This window comes from Tachypleus tridentatus, unplaced genomic scaffold (genome assembly GCF_004210375.1).
Source record: "Tachypleus tridentatus isolate NWPU-2018 unplaced genomic scaffold, ASM421037v1 Hic_cluster_2, whole genome shotgun sequence".
Classification (NCBI taxonomy): domain Eukaryota; kingdom Metazoa; phylum Arthropoda; class Merostomata; order Xiphosura; family Limulidae; genus Tachypleus; species Tachypleus tridentatus.
This window is the reverse complement of record NW_027467782.1, coordinates 45,239,014-45,260,058: the sequence shown is the minus strand read 5'-3', so window position 1 is coordinate 45,260,058 and position 21,045 is coordinate 45,239,014. Positions and strand designations below refer to the sequence as shown.

The 21,045-nt window shown below is 33.9% G+C and overlaps 1 long non-coding RNA gene across 1 annotated transcript in view; it reads right to left on the bottom strand.

Annotated features, from left to right (window-relative positions):
- Positions 1 to 2,748: 2,748 nt before the first annotated feature.
- The window catches only part of LOC143242205 (uncharacterized), a 56,448-nt gene continuing 38,151 nt past the window's right edge, over positions 2,749 to 21,045 (bottom strand). The window contains exon 3 of the long non-coding RNA XR_013022565.1: positions 2,749 to 3,178. This is a non-coding gene — a long non-coding RNA (uncharacterized LOC143242205). The remainder of the gene's footprint in view (positions 3,179 to 21,045) is intronic.

The window sequence follows — 21,045 nt, the reverse complement described above, 5'->3', positions numbered from 1 at the left end:
GTGTTCGAAAACGTGTGAAGGTGACTTTTTATGTTCTTTAAATCTGGTTTCCATTTTTCTACTTATTTCTCAAATATAGAAGTTGTGGCAGTTATCACATTGTATTTTATAAATAATGTTGGTGTGGTGTTTGTCAGTGTTTCCTGAACCTTCTTTGTTTGCCTTCTTGCACTTTACGTCTTCATTTCATGTCAGAAGTACTTCATAGAGATGCTGTTCCCTTTGGAATGATTCTTGTTCCATTCTGTTTTCTGCTGTGGCTTGTTCTATACAATGTTTTTTCCTCTGGTCCCACATGTCAAATAATGGATGGATTACAACCATTCTTACACATAGTATTTCTCTCCAGTTCTTTTCTCTCTAACGATCAGTTCTAAACCTGTTCAATTTCATCCACTTTGAAATCTATTCTGTTTTCTTTAGGTGTGAAGAAATTTACCAATCTTCTTACAAGGTTTTACTTGATGTTCTTAAAAAGACACGAAGGGATTTAGTTATTAATCTGTGCAAAGTTTTCATTTAGAAAAGTTCTCTTCACTTCGCTGGATCATTATTCCATATTCAGGTCTATATTAGAAACGCCTTTCTTCCTATTCCCATTACAGAGTTCTCCAGATGCTTGCTTTTCTTCATCCACTGATGTTATAATTTATTGTTTCAAACACTACATCTCCGTTGACTTGGTCTGTGGTTTCGTTATTACATGCAAGATAGCCTTCTGTTTTCATACTCATGGAAAGAGTCCTCCAGTTATATCTTTGATGGTAGAAACCCGTTTTGGATGAATTGACAAAATGTTCAAATCCTTACTTACTCCAACCCAATACTTTATCCTCTTGACCCAACCATTTTCACTATTTCCTATTGTGCTTGAGAAACTCGTTGTGGCTAGATAATCTATGACCACTGTTTTGGTTCCTTCACTTTGAATCGTACTAAACCCAATACTTTATCCTCTTGAACCAACCATTTTCACTGTTTCCTACTGTGCTCGAGAAACTCGTTGTGGCTAGATAATCTATTACCACTGTTTTGGTTCCTTCACTTTGAATCGTACCAAACCCACACCTCTCAGAAATGTTATGTTTACTGGTTGTGATACATCATTGAACAACAATCTCATCTTAAACATGTGTACCAGCATAAGCAATTCTTACACATCAGTGTACCCGACCTCTGTTCTGTTCATTGGACATGTTTGTATTCCTTACCACTGCTAGTGAATTGTTTGATAAATTCTGATAAATTCGTGGTGATTTTTTACATCAATTATAGAGCAGGTATCAGATCTTTAATTCCTTTTTAAAACACTCGACCGTCATGATTCGGCATCCATCCAATGGATTTGCTGTATAGATTCTCATGTATTTGAAGCGATTAATTTGAAAACAGATCATTTGTATCATGATCTGCCTATCAAATAGCTGCTTCACTCACAAGTTTTCTGATGCGTATGTGTTCATTTGGGTAATTACGACTTATTTTCTCTTTAATAATGAAATTTCATGAGTGGAGCAGTATAGAGGGAGCTATTAAACAATAACATCATTATTCATTAATAAGAATCGCGTGAGTTCAGATTGAAGTTGCCTAAAAACTAGTGTCATGCAGATACTCAAGGCAGATGTTCACAGAAGATATAATCTCTGTGTGAAATGGTAAGCGTCTAATGGAAACACATTTTCATGTAAGAAAATGTTAACTTTTTCCAAAACCAGATGTCTTCTGAACTAACCAGTTGGAGATAATAAAATGGGGGTTCCATTCTTCTTCTCTACATTTAACACAATTGTTTTATGATCTGTTAAAATTTTTCCTTCCTTTTTTTTTTTTACTTTAACGTTTTTCATGCTGTTTATTACTTTTATTTTGTACAGTTATTAAGTAATTGTAGTTTCAAAATTCACTTCATTTAAACACGAATCTTAAATTTCGTGTTACTGTTCATACACTTTTCACCTGGGATATTTTTCAACACATTTCTCAATCGGTCTGAATTTTCTTTCTTTTCGTTTAGATTGATGCAGTCTTAATCTGTCTACTAGTGAAGTAATTTCTTTACTGGAGGTAATAGCTGTAATGTTATACTCAGTAACAGAATCAATGGAACCTGGTATCCATTACTCAATACCTATAAGATCCTACAGTGTGTTCTTTCAATACCCAAGTGTTCTGATAGTTATCTAATCAGTGAAATACTCAACCTCTGTACACATTTACCACCCATCTCAGAAAGAACAGTCATAACTTTTGGTCTCCAATACCACATCGTTTTGCTTAGATAGTAAATTAATTCTATTTAGTTAGACCAAGTTACTTATATATGTTTCCTTCTCAAGGTTTTATACGTCACTCAGTCCACACCTGCATCTGTCCTTTTGATAACACATTTATGGCCAGCTCAAACTTAATTTCCAGTCCTTATCCTTCACAAAATACCCCCTCTTAGTACTTCCCCTTAAATATCACTCATTCATCAGACTCGGTGTCAAATTATCATTCCACTATCACCACTCTCCGGTTTCAAACGTGGCTTTTGGATTAACTGTACATGTAGCTTATTTACTTTTCATTTCTATATATCATTTTTCCTATACTATACTACACTAGAGAATGTTATAACTGTACAATCTCCTGCTGGTTAGTTTGTGGTAAAACTGGTTTTAGAAAAGTACTGGACCAACCAAATAGTATTAGTTGGTTAAGACACCCTGTCATATCTTTTTCAAAGGTTGATTCCAAGGTGGTCTGGTATAGAAAGGAGACAGACTGGTCTAGATGCACTGTGTTGGCTAGGCCATGGGAAAGGTGGACCAACCATCATATCTACAACTAAGGATGCCATCCTCTTTTTGACACCCAGTTTAGTGAAACGTACTGTCAACGTGGGCGAAGACTGTATCTGGTTATGAGCGTTGTCCCACATGTGTTTTCCTCTGGGTTGGGATGTTGCACTCCAATAGAGATGCATTTGGACACTTTCCGAAGGGTGCTCATCACTGTTTCCTCAACCAAGTCAGTGTGAGTTTAGGTAAGATATCGACTCACACTTCTGGTACTTCTTTTCTGGGAAGCGGCTGCGACAGTAGAAGTAGTCACGTTCCTGTTGAAACCTTGGATAGGTGGAACTAGTGTCGGCAGAAACTGAACAGTAAAGCCATCTTATGAGAAGTGGTATCTATCGGAAATATATTTACGGTGTATTAGAAATATTAAGTTTTCATAAATTCACAATCAACGTACAATAACTTTTTTTTAAAGAAATATAGACACTACAGATGAAAAGCAAAGCTGAAAATTGACATTACCAAAACTGTATTCAAATTTTATGTGTGTAATCTAGTGTATATATAAATAACTATAGATAAACGTATTTATTGGTCCTTCTGTTTGTAATTTCAAAAGTAGAATTATTTGGTTTTCTTTATACAAAATACTTACCGTCATAACTTATCAGTATGTTTAACCTGTAAAGGCAGATCACAGATATAATGACACATTTAAATGATATAACAGTAATATCTGATTCCATGTAGTCCAAAACATCAATTATGCTAAGGATATTGTTGAAACATGTTATTCAGAAGAGATTCAAAGAGACTATATCCACATGTTCAGATTATTTATTGATACGAATAATTGAAATCATGTATATGTTTTTTTGCAACAAAATTTTATCAAAACTGTTGGTATGTTGTATTAATAAAATTATAATTACTACAATTATCCAGTTTTGTAACATTAATTTTAGTTACTGTAATCCTACAGTTTTATAATATTACTTTTTAATTACTACAATTATCCAGTTTTGTAATACTTTAATGCACTGGGCTTCATCATTTGTGGTGAGTGCAACACAGATAATCTTTTGTAAAAGTTTGTGCTTAAAGACAACTAAATAAAGTGTAATATTATTATTATTATTTTATAAATAATTGAAAATTGTGTTAATTTTGCTCGTGAAATCTACCGATTTTTAATGTTAATTTTATCTTCTTAAATCCTTTTATTATTTTAAACTTATGGAACCTTCCAGTTTTATTACACTATTTTTGTTTTATAACACTATTTGTGTAATTGTGTTAAAAATACTACAATTTATCTGCATGTGCTACGATCACGTGTTTCAACATCTACCTGCGTTACTTGTTTGTTTTGGAATTTCGCACAAAGCTACTCGAGGGCTATCTGTGCTAACCGTCCCTGATTTAGTAGTGTAAGACTAGAGGGAAGGCAGCTAGTCATCACCACCCACCGCCAACTCTTGGGGCACTCTTTTACCAACGAATAGTGGGATTGACCGTCACATTATACGCCCCACGGATGGGAGGGCGAGCATGATTACGAGTCACACGCCTTACGTACTTGGCCATGCCAGGCCACCTGCGTTACTGAAAACACTGAACTGTTTTTAACTTTTCAAAGAGGAAAATGAATTGTAAGTATTAGGTTAAGAAAATGAGACATTTATTATCCTAGTTCCGAAGTTTAATTTTTGCTAAAAGAAAAATTATATATATTTGTTCTTTTTTTAGTTTTGCGCAACGAATATCTAAGAGATCCGTCTCTAATTCAGCAGTGTAAAACTACGCATCACTACCTACCGCCAACTTTTGGACTACTCTTTTACCGACGAAAAGTGAGATTGACCGTTAAATTATAATGCCTTCACGGTTGAAAGGGCAAGCATATTTTAGGTGATGGAGATTTGGATCACGAGTCGAGCGCATTAAATACCCGGCTATATGGGGCGTGATTATATGTTATTGTTAGAGAGAATTATATCTAAGTCCAATATAATATTTTCATAGTTTTGTTTTAGTAAGAGAAATGTTCATCAAAAAATTTGTTTAAGAAATAAAACGAAAAAATGTATTGTGAGAAAAATGTAACATTATGAGAAGCGGTTAAACGAATGTTTATTTTTGTTTTCTCTAATGATTGGCAACCAAAGAAGTTTGTTTGTTTGTTTATCTTTTTTGGAATTTCGCACAAAGCTACTCGAGGGCTATCTGTGCTAGCCGTCCCTAATTTAGCAGTGTAAGACTAGAGGGAAGGCAGCTAGTCATCACCACTCACCGCCAACTAGTGGGCTACTCTTTACCAACGAATAGTGGGGTTGAACGCACATTATAACGCCCCCACGGCTGAAAGGGCGAGCATGTTTGGCGCGACTCGGATGCGAACCCGCGACCCTCAGTCGCACGCCTTAATGCGCTTGGCCATGCCGGGCCACCAAAGAAGTAAATTACTATTAACGAAAGTGTTTTATGTATTTTTATCAAACGAAAACAAATATTATTATATTATATATTATTTCTCATATTACACTGATTTTCTATATTTTGTATGAATACAAAGTTATTAAAAAGTAAAGCTACTGGCCGCTGTTTTTAATTTTAAAAGTCCCCAGTAGTTCAGCGGATAACCACTACACAATGATCAATCTAAGAAATAGGCTAACCAACCAACTTCTCAAAAAACATAACAGTTGTTTACATCTGAACTAGTAATTTAGGGAGAGTTTTTAACGAGTTTTAGTTATGAAAAAACAGTTTCCCTCTATCTTATCTGGTACACCTCAGATCTGATTCACTATTTCCCACAATAGAACAGCGGTATGTTTGAAAACTCACAACGTTAGGAACCGGGTTTTGATACCAGTTGTGGGTACAACACAACCCATTGTGTAGGTTTGTGCTTACTAAAAACAACAAATAATTTTAAACTACTGACCAGTAGTACTGTTCCCTCACACACACGCTAAATGAATTGAATGTCATTCTTTAAACGTACCTAATCGCAATATGCCAAGCGTGATTTTGAGTATGATAAAAATTAGTAAAAGCATATTTCTTTATTTGCAAAAGTTTTGCTTAAAGCCCTAATGCATTCTATGATTTACAGTGTCTTCAGCTGTGGAGTGCAGTTTCGACTTTTCTGAGCTCGACTGCAAGGCTTGGGTCACTGAAAGTGTTTTAAACATAATCTATTACATAACACACGCGACAATAATTTAAAAGTACTCAGAAAGTAATTTAACAAATTACTGGACTAGCTATTACATTTTAGTAATTTTATATAGAAAGAAATTATTCTGATGGTTTATTTACAGTTTTTTGTTCTTCTTTTTTTAATGTTGTTGCTAACTTGAGTTGAAAAATATGTAATAATCATAAGTTGCATGAACCACGTTTGTGGTTTATAATAGGAATCGCTACATTTGTTCTTTGTTATTTAATATTGTTCCGCCAGCCTATGGCAAAACTGGCTGTGAATATTGTAACAAAACCTGGACAGTATTACTAAACGCATCATTACAAATTGCGTAAGGTACTTTTTTAACTTTATCTGATTACGTATCAAATTACACCTACACAGAATAACGGTTGACACCCAGTCATTATAATTTGAGCTCCACATGACCATGTAGTTAGGGCGCTCGAGTCGCTATTTGAGGATCGCGGATTCGAATAACCGTCATACTAAACTTGCTCATCCTTTCAGCCCTGGGGACGTTATATGCAAAGGTCAATCTCACTATTCGTTGGTGAAAGAGTAGCCCAACAGTTGGCGGTGGGTGATGATGATTAGCTGCATTTTCTCTAATCTTATACTGCTAAATTAGGGACGGCTAGTACAGACAGCCCTCGTGTAGCTTTGCCCGAAATTCAAAACAAACATTTTTAATGTAGTGTGTACTTTGTGTGGAGCCTCATAATTTATTACATGTATATAGCTGTTTTCAAGCCGTGGATGTAATTTAATGTTTATATGTCAGCACTGACACATGTAGCATTGTGATTATTACAACTCGTGTATCATTTGTTTGTGTATTGTTCCTCCTATTTACGACACTGAAGATCACAGTTATTTTTTACCAATGCACGATTGATTTCGGCCTTATTATAGAAACGTCTAAGTTGTCTCCCCCCGACAGAATTTATTAAACCGTACATAGCACTAAGCTCAGTTTCGAACATCGGATCGGCAGTCACGGTGGTGGCTGATGGTAAGTGTCGAATTGTAGCCAACATTACGTGACTGCAGATGGAGTAACCATGCTTGAAGAAGTGACAATGGTAAAAATAACAGCGATTCTGAAGGAAAGTGAGACATGCATTTTATATATGTATATTTTATTTCAAGAATATTTAGTTTCAGATAAAGTGTATAAAGTGACACAACCCAAACAAAGGAGGTAAATATTTATTAATTCAATTCATAAATATTAATTAACACATTTTGAACCTTGTGTCACGTTAAAAGGACATCTGAACTGTGACCTGTCTGGCTCTGACTATCGGAGAGTCAGATGAAGAAATATAACATGGATAAGAAATATTAAAACTATATATCTTATTACAACACATTGTCTTATATTTACATTAAATATATAACTATAGTAGCTATGGATATTTTAAAATCATATATATAACATTTGGTATGTGCATCACGATACAACACACTGTTGGTGCATGAGATATCAATTACATCCAGTCTCCATGAACCAATCTAAATAGTACTCTTGCCATTAGACAGATTTATGTCCATGATGGACCAATATAAATAGTACACTTGCCATGAGATAGGTTTATGTCCATCATGGACCAATATAAATAGTACACTTGCCTTGAGACAGGTTTATGTCCATGATGGACCAATCTAAAAGTACACTTGCCATTAGACAGGTTTATGTCCATCATGGATATATGTGAATATAAAACGATTATCAAAATAATTAATATTGAGATGTGGGATACAGATTTTCATCAAATTACAGAAAGAAGTTAAACAGCTTAAAATGAAAATACGTGACAAAAATAAACAAATTAAAGGTTCGAGTGAAAATAGGGATTTGTAGCTGAAATTAAACACTTTTAAACTTTCCCTCTAGTTTCTGTATAACTCTTCGGTTTTTTTTAATTAAACAGTTTTTAATAATCATGTGTATAATGACATACAACTGTCTTATAAGATAATGTTGCATTATTACAGGGCCTGGCATGGCCTAGCGCGTTAAGGCGTGCGCTTCGTAATCTGAGGGTCGCGGGTTCGCGCCCGAGTCGCGCCAAAGGATGCTCACCCTCCCAGCCGTGGGGGCGTTATAATGTGACGGTCAATCCCATTATTCGTTGGTAAAAGAATAGCCCAAGAGTTGGCGGTGGGTGGTGATGACTAGCTGCCTTCCCTCTAGTCTTACACTGCTAAATTAGGGACGGCTAGCACAGATAGCCCTCGAGTTGCTTTGTGCGAAATTCCAAAACAAACAAAGCATTATTAACAATAAGGATGACTTACTTTTAGAATAAACTTAATAAAACGAAAGAGTAATTTTAGTAAACCATCAAAAACCTTTTGTTGTGATTTTTTAATATGAATATATCGAAAAAAATATGAATAAATTATATGTTTCATATATTTAAAAGAAATTGATTGTATACATACAGTGAGGAATAAAGTGCTTTTTGTCCTCTAGCTTCAGTGGGTAGGTATAAAGTTATGAGTAGAGGACAAGTAGACGTTCCTATTGACACGTTGTAGAACCTAAAACGTGGCACGTAATGACAATACTTTTGTTAACAGAAACACTCTAACGTAAACGAGAATTGACGGATGTTCAGAATCGATGTGACAAGCAACGTGCTTTCACTGCAGCAAAACCCACGAGTCCTTATCAGTGGCGACAGTTTTTCTTTTCTGGATTATTTGACCTTACAAGTACTTTAAACAGTAATGTTAATTAGGAAAACAAGTGTCCATTACTGTACATTAGGAAGTTGGTCCGTTCTTACTCATCTATTAATACACACTTGAAGAATTTTAATTAAGTCATTTCTTTTCTATGTGTGTAAAACATTGTAAAAATGTGCTGTCTGATACCGTAATATTTAAATAATACGATGGAAAATTTACTGAGGCGCATAAGAAGTAAACCTGTGTAAGTCATTCATATAGAGCAACTGTGTAAAAATAATATTCTGAGTCACTCCAGCACTATCTCCTCTGGCCATCCTTAATACGGAGACAGACTTCAGGGAAGGTAGTCAGTATCACATACCGCCCATCTGTGAGCTACTCTAATCGATTATTGTGATTCGAATCTCATTCTTATAACGGATCCACGGGCTCAAAGGTCAGAGCACAAATTTCTTTGGCGGTAACGTGACTCGAACCACAGAACCTCGGATCTACAGTCCGGCATAACAAAGTTTGCCTAATAACGTATTTTACACCTGCTAAAGTTTATAAGGTGTCCTCGTTACATTCATACACGTTCTAATTATAAAACATTCAATTAGGTTTAACCGTCTAACTATATTCTTATATGATTGTAAATCAGCGCCTTCTCATTGTGTTTTATAAAATCTTCACGACCTGGGTAGGAGCAACTTGAATTATTGGTGTCTTGAATAGTCGCACAAACCTGAACACTGTTTCTAAAATAGGGCTGAAAGAAGGCGGCAGCGAGTGAACATCACCCATCAAGTTTAAATAAAATAATGTGATTTAACAGCACCTCCCACCCCAGTAGTAATCCCAAAATCTTATAACTCAAAAATTTGGTTTCGATACACATAGTTGTCGTAGCACAGATAACATATTATTTAGCTGCTTTGCTTAACAACAACCATTCAAACAAAACTGTCGCTTTTTAAAAATCATTCACGACTCCAAAGTACGAAGCCCGATCTTGCGCAACGGGACAGAAACATTGGATCCTTCAATTCAAATTCCGATACTCAAACCACTCGGTCACTCACAGTCAGCAAAAGGAAAACGTCACCTCGAGAATGAATTGAAATTTTATCGTAGTTAATGGCCAGGTAGTTAAGACACTCGACTCGTAATCCGAGGGTCACGGGTTCGAATCCGCGTTACACCAAACATGGTCGCCCTTTCAGTCGTAAGGACGTTATAATGTGACGGTCAATCCCATTATTCGATGGTAAAAAAGTAGCCCAAGAGTTGGCGGTGGGAAGTAATGACTAACTGCCTTCCCTCTAGTCTTACACTGCTAAATTAGGGACGACTGGCGCATATAGCCCTGTTGTGGCGAAATTCAAAACCAACCAGTCGTAGTTAGTATTCAATCATTAAATAAAATCTAAATACCAAACTTTTAATACTGAAGTAGATTAACCGAAGTTTATTAACTTTTCTTAATGTATTTGAGGTTCATTTTTATTCCGTATGTAAAGTTGTTAACCTTGGATTCAACAAACAGGTTATTCTTCTGGTAGTTTATAATTCATTACTTCTGACCCACGTTTATTGTAAAGGACTTGAGTATTCTGAAGTCAAAGGGTTAGGTTCTTGTCCTTCCACTGTTTAGATCAAAATATTTTTCTTCACGCTGTCATAACAAAAGCCAAGCCTATTTTTGCTTTCTCTGTTTACTGATTTAACAGATCCTTACTCTATGCAGACAAGTGCTTTCTTTATCTGTTGTTCACGTTAAGCAGAGAAAACATTCTCAGTTATACATCTAGAAGCCGTATCCATGTTTTTTTTTTAATCAAAATTAGATTTCATTTTGATATGTGTGTGTGAAGGACAGGAATAAGGCTTAGTGTGACTCTAGATTTGAACCTATGTGGCTTATACATCAATCCGGTACTGTGTGTGTGATTGTTTATTTAATAACAGGTCAGTTTTGTTTCCATTCCTTTAAACATTTGTTCATACAGCATTTTTCGTAATGAGCTGTCCATACTTTGTTTTAAAGAGCACATTGTATTTTTAAAATTATATTTTATCATATCTTAATTAACTAACTTCGAAACACCTCAAGAAGCTATCACAGTTAAGTTCTGAAAAAAAACAAACTGATCACAGTCACTTCACTGGTCAGTGTATAAGCAATGTATCACGTAGTTATCAATCGAATTGCACGAAGAAGAAAACTCACACACACACAAACATACAATAGAATTTCCTCCTAATACACATGAGAATCGCAAACCGTTAAAATATATTCAATTAGTCCACATATACTAATGATAAACTAAGACTGATAGCCTTGGTTAACAGAAAACTGCAGCCGACTTATTATTGAATGACAAAGGAGGTGACCATTCTTAAAATATCGTAAAATCATGTATTTTACAAGAAACCGTGAGACTCGGACATTTTTCTACATCTGTATTTTATTTTGTAACTGTTGTTATGTATAACTGGACTACTATGTAATTGGATGAAAACAACGTAAATAACTGTGAGAGTCTGTCACACTGTTATAATTGGTTCTTTGTGCTGTTCACCTAGAAAATCAACAATTCCTTTTACGAAATATCTATATATTAAAACGATTCATCAAAAAACGTTAATCCATGTCACATACAGCTTGGTGAAGTAATGTATCTGTAAAATAAAGCTGTTATTTTAGTGTTAAGTACTACTTCATAAGGTCATGTGTTATATTAAACACCACAAAAGTAATACAGCTGTAAAGTGGTCGGTCAAGCTTTTATTTTAGTGTTAAGTACTACTTCATAAGGTCATGTGTTATATTAAACACCACAAAAGTAATACAACTGTAAAGTGGTCGGTCAAGCTGTTGTTTTAGAGTTAAATGCTACTTCATAAGGTCATGTGTTATATTAAACACCACAAAAGTAATACAGCTGTAAAGTGGTCGGTCAAGCTGTTATTTTAGAGTTAAATGCTACTTTATAAGGTCATGTGTTATATTAAACACCACAAAAGTAATACAGCTGTAAAGTGGTCGGTCAAGCTGTTATTTTAGAGTTAAATGCTACTTCATAAGGTTATGTGTTATTTAATCAAGGTACTTCATAAAAATCAACCGAAAATCACAACTTACTTTCACCATAGAGACCAATACAACCACCAACCAAGAATCCTAGTGGCTGGCTTACCCCTGTTATTTGTTCTCGATAGTATTTTGTTCTCAAAATACGATACAGTATGAATAATGTGAAATCATTGGTGACTTTGAAATGTAATTTTATCAAAAACATTCCAGTTTCATTTACTGTCCTGTTAAGGTAACATATTACCAACTAAAAACTGAATTATAAACCAGTTGGTAATTATTTCTGATAATAGCGACAAACTTGTATTTGTTTCCCGTATTGGCTTCTAAACATAACAAGGGTTGATATCCAATTATAGATTAAAAACACAACAACATCTATTTGTCTTTATTGACTTGTGACCGTCATAGCCAGATGGTTAGGGCGCTCGACTTGTATGAGGGCCACAGGTTCAAATCCTCGTCGTACTAAACATGCTCGCTCTTTCACTCAAAATGATGTTATAACGTGACGATCAATCCCACTATTCGTTGGTAAAAGAGTAGTCCAAGAGTTGCGGTGGGTGGTGATGACTAGCTGCCTACCCTCTAGTTTTACACTGCTAAATTCGGGACGGCTAACGCAGGTTGCCCTCGTGTAGCTTTGCGCAAAATTCAAAAACAAAGAAACTTTATTGACTTCGCGCGTTATTACTAAGTGTATCGTTTGGCTAATTGTACTGCTTGTGTTAAATTCTTGTCTCACTCAGAAAGTCACGCTAATAGAAATACCTGACATCTAGAACTTAAAGTAAAGTAACAACAAATGAAAGTGATGTGAACAAAGAGGTGAACACCACGAAACCTCAAACTGTTGTTAACCATAACCACCACACAATCAGCCAACCAACTTCTCAAGAAATGTAACAGTTGTTTACATCTGAACTAGTAATTTAGGGAGAGTTTACCTAAATATGGAAGTTTTAATGAGTTTTAGTTATTAAAAACAGTTTCCCTCTCTCTTATCTGGTACACATCAGATCTCATTCACTAGTCCCCACAATAGCACAGCGGTATGTTTAAGAACATACAACGCTAGGAACCGGGTTTTGATACCAGTTGTTAGCATAACACAGATCGCCCATTGTACAGCTTTGTGCTTAACTAACAACAACTGATTCACCTAGGTAACAGTATATATAGAGAGACAAATATATATTTGTATGTATATATATAGAGACAGATTGCATAACTATATATTTGTATGTATATATATAGAGACAGATTGCATAACTATATATTTGTATGTATATATATAGAGACATTTGTATGTATATTGCATAACTATATATTTGTATGTATATATATAGAGACAAATTGCATAACTATATATTTGTATGTATATATATAGAGACAGATTGCATAACTATATATTTGTATGTATATATATATATTATATTTGTATGTATATATTTGATAGATTGCATATTGCATAACTATATATTTGTATGTATATATATATTTGTATGTATATATATAGATTGCATAACTATATATTTGTATGTATATATATAGAGATATTTGTTGCATAACTATATATTTGTATGTATATATATAGAGACAGATTGCATAACTATATATTTGTATGTATATATATAGAGACAGATTGCATAACTATATATTTGTATGTATATATAGAGAGACAGATGGCATAACTATATATTTGTATGTATATATATATAGACAGATTGCATAACTATATATTTGTATATATTTTTTAGCATGGCGGCCTTTCTAGCCTCGCTGATTTCCTTCAATAGTAAGTTTTTCACACAAACGGCGTCATTAGCTGTGTTTTGCAGTACGATTTATTTTTGGGATATATGATGAAATTTATACTTTGGTATAAGAAGTAAGTTTATCAGTTATTAAACAACTTCTTACCAACTCAATGAAGAAAAACGGTATGAATGGGGTCTGAAATACAAGAACTGGACGCAAGAACAATGGAGGAAGGTGTTATTCAGTGAGTAAACTCATTTCTTCGTACAGGGTCAAAGAAGTCTGCATGTTCGCAGATCTCCAGGTGAGAAACTTCGGGAATATCACATCAATCAGTTCGTAAAACATCCCTTAAAGAGGATGTTTTGGGGCTTTTTCAGCTGCTATTGCGTCGGAGGCTTACATGTCGTAGAAGGTATGAGGCGAGAACCACAGTACATCGAAGTTTTGCAGAGAAGAGTCGTTCCAGAATTGAAAAAGAGATTTCCAGATGGATCTGGCATTTTTCAGCAAGATCTGGCTCCGTGCCACACATTGAAACTTGTGAAGAATTTTATGACTAAAACGCGAATAAAGGTGCTGGACTGGCTTGGAAACTCTCCGGACTTAAATCCTATTGAAAATCTTTGAGCGATTTGTAAAGAAAGTCTTCGGGGAAAATACTATACTACGAAAGATAAGCTAATTGAGGTGTGGTACCGCGATCCAAAATTAGTAAAGATTACAGTCAACTCGTGGATTCAATGACAAAGCGGAGTAATGATCTTCTGAAAAATAAAGACCGTCATATCATGTATTAATTTGTGAGTAATTTTTGGATTCTCAGAAATAAAACGCAAAAAATTGAAAAATCGTAATTTTCTGTCTTGTTTCAATTAATTTGCACAAGGGTGTGATTGCCAAAGTCAAAACTTTAATGCAAAGTCTGCTGGCCTTGTAGGAAGTAATAAAACCATTGGAGAGGTTACACTCTGTTTGACCTTTGGTAACGAATCCAGTAAGTTTATCAGAAAATTTAGATAACGTATAAAAAAATATTGAAGGGCTAGAAACTGGTTTAATAGAGACGTGAGAAAAAATTATCTGGAGATTAGGTTTGATTATTTTTAAGCACAAGACTATGCAATGGGATATCTATGATATGCCCAACATAGGTATCAAAATCCGACTTTTTTAGTATGGAAATTCTGCAAAATTACCGTTAAACCACTGGAGGGCGTTCTAAAGAGAAAAGTGAAGATCTACAAGGGTGCAATAAGTTATCAATAGTTAGGCTTAGGAAGAGGCAGGTGGTCATAGAATCAAATGTTAACTCTGAAAATAAATGTGATTTCACACTTTTAAAGTTCTCGTCCATTGTCAGATAAAGTGATTTCAATCGCATGTTAGAAGTATGTACTATTAAAGCTATAATTTTAAAAAGCCATACTTCATACATGTAAGCTTAATTTTGAATGTATGTATTTTGAAATACCAATGTCTTCTGAAAGTAAGTTCATAAGATTTTCTAGTTATCATTACATTACCTTAATTTAAACTACTGTTTTAACAGGTTTTCTTTTATTTTACATTCCAATTACGATTTTCTTTGTTTTATAAATTCACGCTTTTACGTGAATAACAGAAGCGTAATGCTTCATTTTTGTAAAATTACAACGATAAGAGTGTAAGCACCAACATTTTGAGCAACAAAATTTGTGTTTGTTAGAACTACAGTTTCGTTCCCTAAGAGCTAATGGACAGAAAAAGACTCGTTAGGTTAGAAACGTGGAAGTTCGATCACATTTGGAAGAAGCCATCAGTGGCAAATGGTGTTGGCTTGAGAGAAGTGATACATGGTCAGTCGAAGTATTAAGTAATGTGGAACAAAAGATTGTGCATTTCATTCTGTAATGAAGTCTGTTCTGTATAACTGAAGAACAAAGTTGCTTTATGAAACTTCATATTATGTAAAACTAGAATTCAGTAAGTTTTTATTGCCAATATTACTTGGCTTGTATAAGTTTTATAGTTGCAATAAATACTAGAACGAATTTGGTTTGGGGTTATCAAATTACAGTTTTGCCATTTAAATAGTTTTGCTTTAAAAACACTGTAGACCAGTAACTCCTGTGATTTTTCAGATGATGGCCGCGTAAGTCAGGCTGAAAATGTGTTTCTTGATGAATACATTATTCCTTAAATAGAGTTTTGTTTAGCATGCAATGTTTAATAATACAGTCCACGAATCAAGTTTTAGAGGACCTGATGTGGTTCCAGTATTGTGGGTCATTGTGGTGCGTGAAGAAAATTTTGAGATAAATATTTAAATATCACATAGTAAGGAATAAACGATAACTATTGTTAAGAGAGTTTTAAGGCTTTGGTAACAGTCATTAAAGTGTGTCACTTACAAATAGCAATAATAACCAGAAACCTTAACTATAGTTATGAAAGTAACCTCGCGTCATAAATGGTAAGGGTACTTAGTATATTTGTGATAGTGATAGTTTCAAGTGTTTTCGTACTTTGTCGCATGTTTAGTCTGATTCAAGATATTTTAAAAGTTCTGATCAACACCACATGTATGGGGATAAATAAAACCTCAAGGTTATCTCACATAAAAGTATTAAATATCCTGTTATTTAAAAACATCCATGTTTATTACAATAATAGGAAATTAAATCTCTAATAAAAGATTGATACTACAGTGTTTCGCTAACGTGTTTTGAAAGTCAAAGTAATGAAATAAAAAAGGTGTACTTCACGTTTCGAACTCTAGATAATTTACAGTTTGTATGTACTTCACGTCCAAACTCTAGATAATTTACAGTTTGTGTACTTCACGTTCCAAACTCTAGATAATTTACAGTTTGTATGTACTTCACGTTTCGAACTCTAGATAATTTACAGTTATTCATAGTTAAATTTGTTGCAGTTTTCTTTTAGTTTCGGTTTTATGAAACTGTATAATTATTTTTTTTCATTTTTCCATGAACAATAACAACATTTGTATTTTTTCTCAGCATCCAGCTGTCACCACTATTGAGGATTTTGTAGATACAACTATTGTCCTCAAGAAAGACAACAATGAACTGGGGATTAGTGTCACAGGGGAAATGACACCTATTTGGTAAGATATTAAAAACTGATGACCAATTCTTAGGTCGGGTTAAGTTTATAAGTCTACTGTAAGTGACGTCACCAAATGTCTACAATAACGAGACATTTATAACTGTAGTAGTCTGCTTCAGAAGAACAATCTATACAATAACATTGTTTACTTACTTTAAGCATAGAGATTCACAATGGTCCATCCTCATTGTATTTCCACAGGAGTGAACCCTGAAATTTAGCATTCTTAAGCCCTTATATTTACTGTTCAGCTGCCGGCAGTATTATATTTATTAACGAAATTTAAATTAGTCTGAGATTTCTCATGGAGACTTCATTCTTAACTCTTTAAGAAACCCACACTGAGGAGATTGAAACTTAATAAATTTGAACCAAATTAGGGTAATTCTTTAGATATCAGTAACAATACTTGTCACTTCTGTATATTCAAGAGTAAAATGTTTTGCTTGAAACTTTATGAAACATAGTTTGCGAACTACATTTTGTCTCGTATTTTCATGCGAGGTTACAAAAAGGGTTACCTACGTATAGCACTCTTTAATTTTTGACCTGATAGACAGGAGAGAAAGCAGCACTCGCCACCAAATCTCAGGCTACTGTTATTTTGTTTGACAAAATATTTGGATTGGACCGACACTTGTATAGTGCACTCATGGGCGTAAAGTGTGAACATGTTTGTTTGTACGGTGAATCATTAACCATCAGGTTCACAGTCCGTATAATCCAACAACATGGTTACACTCAGCTTCAAACCCCAGATTTGTAAACAATACATACACTTCGTAAAATTAGGAAGTATCTGTATACCAGTAAAGAACTCCACTAAACTCCTGTAGAGATTTAAGGAAATACCTGTATACCAGTAAAGAACTCCACTAAACTAGTACTATCCTTTAGAGATTTAAAGGAAATATCTGTATATCAGTAAAGAACTCCACTAAACTAGTACTATCCTTTAGAGATTTAAGGAACTATCTGTATACCAGTAAAGAACTCCACTAAACTAGTACTATCCTTTAGAGATTTAAGGAAATATCTGTATACCAGTAAAGAACTCCACTAAACTAGTGCTATCCTTTAGAGATTTAAGGAAATATCTGTATACCAGTAAAGAACTCCACTAAACTAGTACTATCCTTTAGAGATTTAAGGAAATATCTGTATACCAGTAAAGAACTCCACTAAACTAGTACTATCCTTTAGAGATTTAAGGAAATATCTGTATACCAGTAAAGAACTCCACTAAACTAGTACTATCCTTTAGAGATTTAAGGAAATATCTGTATACCAGTAAAGAACTCCACTAAACTAGTACTATCCTTTAGAGATTTAAGGAAATATCTGTATACCAGTAAAGAACTCCACTAAACTAGTACTATCCTTTAGAGATTTAAGGAAATATCTGTATACCAGTAAAGAACTCCACTAAACTAGTACTATCCTTTAGAGATTTAAGGAAATATCTGTATACCAGTAAAGAACTCCACTAAACTAGTACTATCCTTTAGAGATTTAAGGAAATATCTGTATACCAGTAAAGAACTCCACTAAACTAGTACTATCCTTTAGAGATTTAAGGAAATATCTGTATACCAGTAAAGAACTCCACTAAACTAGTACTATCCTTTAGAGATTTAAGGAAATATCTGTATACCAGTAAAGAACTCCACTAAACTAGTACTATCCTTTAGAGATTTAAGGAAATATCTGTATACCAGTAAAGAACTCCACTAAACTAGTACTATCCTTTAGAGATTTAAGGAAATATCTGTATACCAGTAAAGAACTCCACTAAACTAGTACTATCCTTTAGAGATTTAAGGAAATATCTGTATACCAGTAAAGAACTCCACTAAACTAGTACTATCCTTTAGAGATTTAAGGAAATATCTGTATACCAGTAAAGAACTCCACTAAACTAGTACTATCCTTTAGAGATTTAAGGAAATATCTGTATACCAGTAAAGAACTCCACTAAACTAGTACTATCCTTTAGAGATTTAAGGAAATATCTGTATACCAGTAAAGAACTCCACTAAACTAGTACTATCCTTTAGAGATTTAAGGAAATATCTGTATACCAGTAAAGAACTCCACTAAACTAGTACTATCCTTTAGAGATTTAAGGAAATATCTGTATACCAGTAAAGAACTCCACTAAACTAGTACTATCCTTTAGAGATTTAAGGAAATATCTGTATACCAGTAAAGAACTCCACTAAACTAGTACTATCCTTTAGAGATTTAAGGAAATATCTGTATACCAGTAAAGAACTCCACTAAACTAGTACTATCCTTTAGAGATTTAAGGAAATATCTGTATACCAGTAAAGAACTCCACTAAACTAGTACTATCCTTTAGAGATTTAAGGAAATATCTGTATACCAGTAAAGAACTCCACTAAACTAGTACTATCCTTTAGAGATTTAAGGAAATATCTGTATACCAGTAAAGAACTCCACTAAACTAGTACTATCCTTTAGAGATTTAAGGAAATATCTGTATACCAGTAAAGAACTCCACTAAACTAGTACTATCCTTTAGAGATTTAAGGAAATATCTGTATACCAGTAAAGAACTCCACTAAACTAGTACTATCCTTTAGAGATTTAAGGAAATATCTGTATACCAGTAAAGAACTCCACTAAACTAGTACTATCCTTTAGAGATTTAAGGAAATATCTGTATACCAGTAAAGAACTCCACTAAACTAGTACTATCCTTTAGAGATTTAAGGAAATATCTGTATACCAGTAAAGAACTCCACTAAACTAGTACTATCCTTTAGAGATTTAAGGAAATATCTGTATACCAGTAAAGAACTCCACTAAACTAGTACTATCCTTTAGAGATTTAAGGAAATATCTGTATACCAGTAAAGAACTCCACTAAACTAGTACTATCCTTTAGAGATTTAAGGAAATATCTGTATACCAGTAAAGAACTCCACTAAACTAGTACTATCCTTTAGAGATTTAAGGAAATATCTGTATACCAGTAAAGAACTCCACTAAACTAGTACTATCCTTTAGAGATTTAAGGAAATATCTGTATACCAGTAAAGAACTCCACTAAACTAGTACTATCCTTTAGAGATTTAAGGAAATATCTGTATACCAGTAAAGAACTCCACTAAACTAGTACTATCCTTTAGAGATTTAAGGAAATATCTGTATACCAGTAAAGAACTCCACTAAACTAGTACTATCCTTTAGAGATTTAAGGAAATATCTGTATACCAGTAAAGAACTCCACTAAACTAGTACTATCCTTTAGAGATTTAAGGAAATATCTGTATACCAGTAAAGAACTCCACTAAACTAGTACTATCCTTTAGAGATTTAAGGAAATATCTGTATACCAGTAAAGAACTCCACTAAACTAGTACTATCCTTTAGAGATTTAAGGAAATATCTGTATACCAGTAAAGAACTCCACTAAACTAGTACTATCCTTTAGAGATTTAAGGAAATATCTGTATACCAGTAAAGAACTCCACTAAACTAGTACTATCCTTTAGAGATTTAAGGAAATATCTGTATACCAGTAAAGAACTCCACTAAACTAGTACTATCCTTTAGAGATTTAAGGAAATATCTGTATACCAGTAAAGAACTCCACTAAACTAGTACTATCCTTTAGAGATTTAAGGAAATATCTGTATACCAGTAAAGAACTCCACTAAACTAGTACTATCCTTTAGAGATTTAAGGAAATATCTGTATACCAGTAAAGAACTCCACTAAACTAGTACTATCCTTTAGAGATTTAAGGAAATATCTGTATACCAGTAAAGAACTCCACTAAACTAGTACTATCCTTTAGAGATTTAAGGAAATATCTGTATACCAGTAAAGAACTCCACTAAACTAGTACTATCCTTTAGAGATTTAAGGAAATATCTGTATACCAGTAAAGAACTCCACTAAACTAGTACTATCCTTTAGAGATTTAAGGAAATATCTGTATACCAGTAAAGAACTCCACTAAACTAGTACTATCCTTTAGAGATTTAAGGAAATATCTGTATACCAGTAAAGAACTCCACTAAACTAGTACTATCCTTTAGAGATTTAAGGAAATATCTGTATACCAGTAAAGAACTCCACTAAACTAGTACTATCCTTTAGAGATTTAAGGAAATATCTGTATACCAGTAAAGAACTCCACTAAACTAGTACTATCCTTTAGAGATTTAAGGAAATATCTGTATACCAGTAAAGAACTCCACTAAACTAGTACTATCCTTTAGAGATTTAAGGAAATATCTGTATACCAGTAAAGAACTCCACTAAACTAGTACTATCCTTTAGAGATTTAAGGAAATATCTGTATACCAGTAAAGAACTCCACTAAACTAGTACTATCCTTTAGAGATTTAAGGAAATAT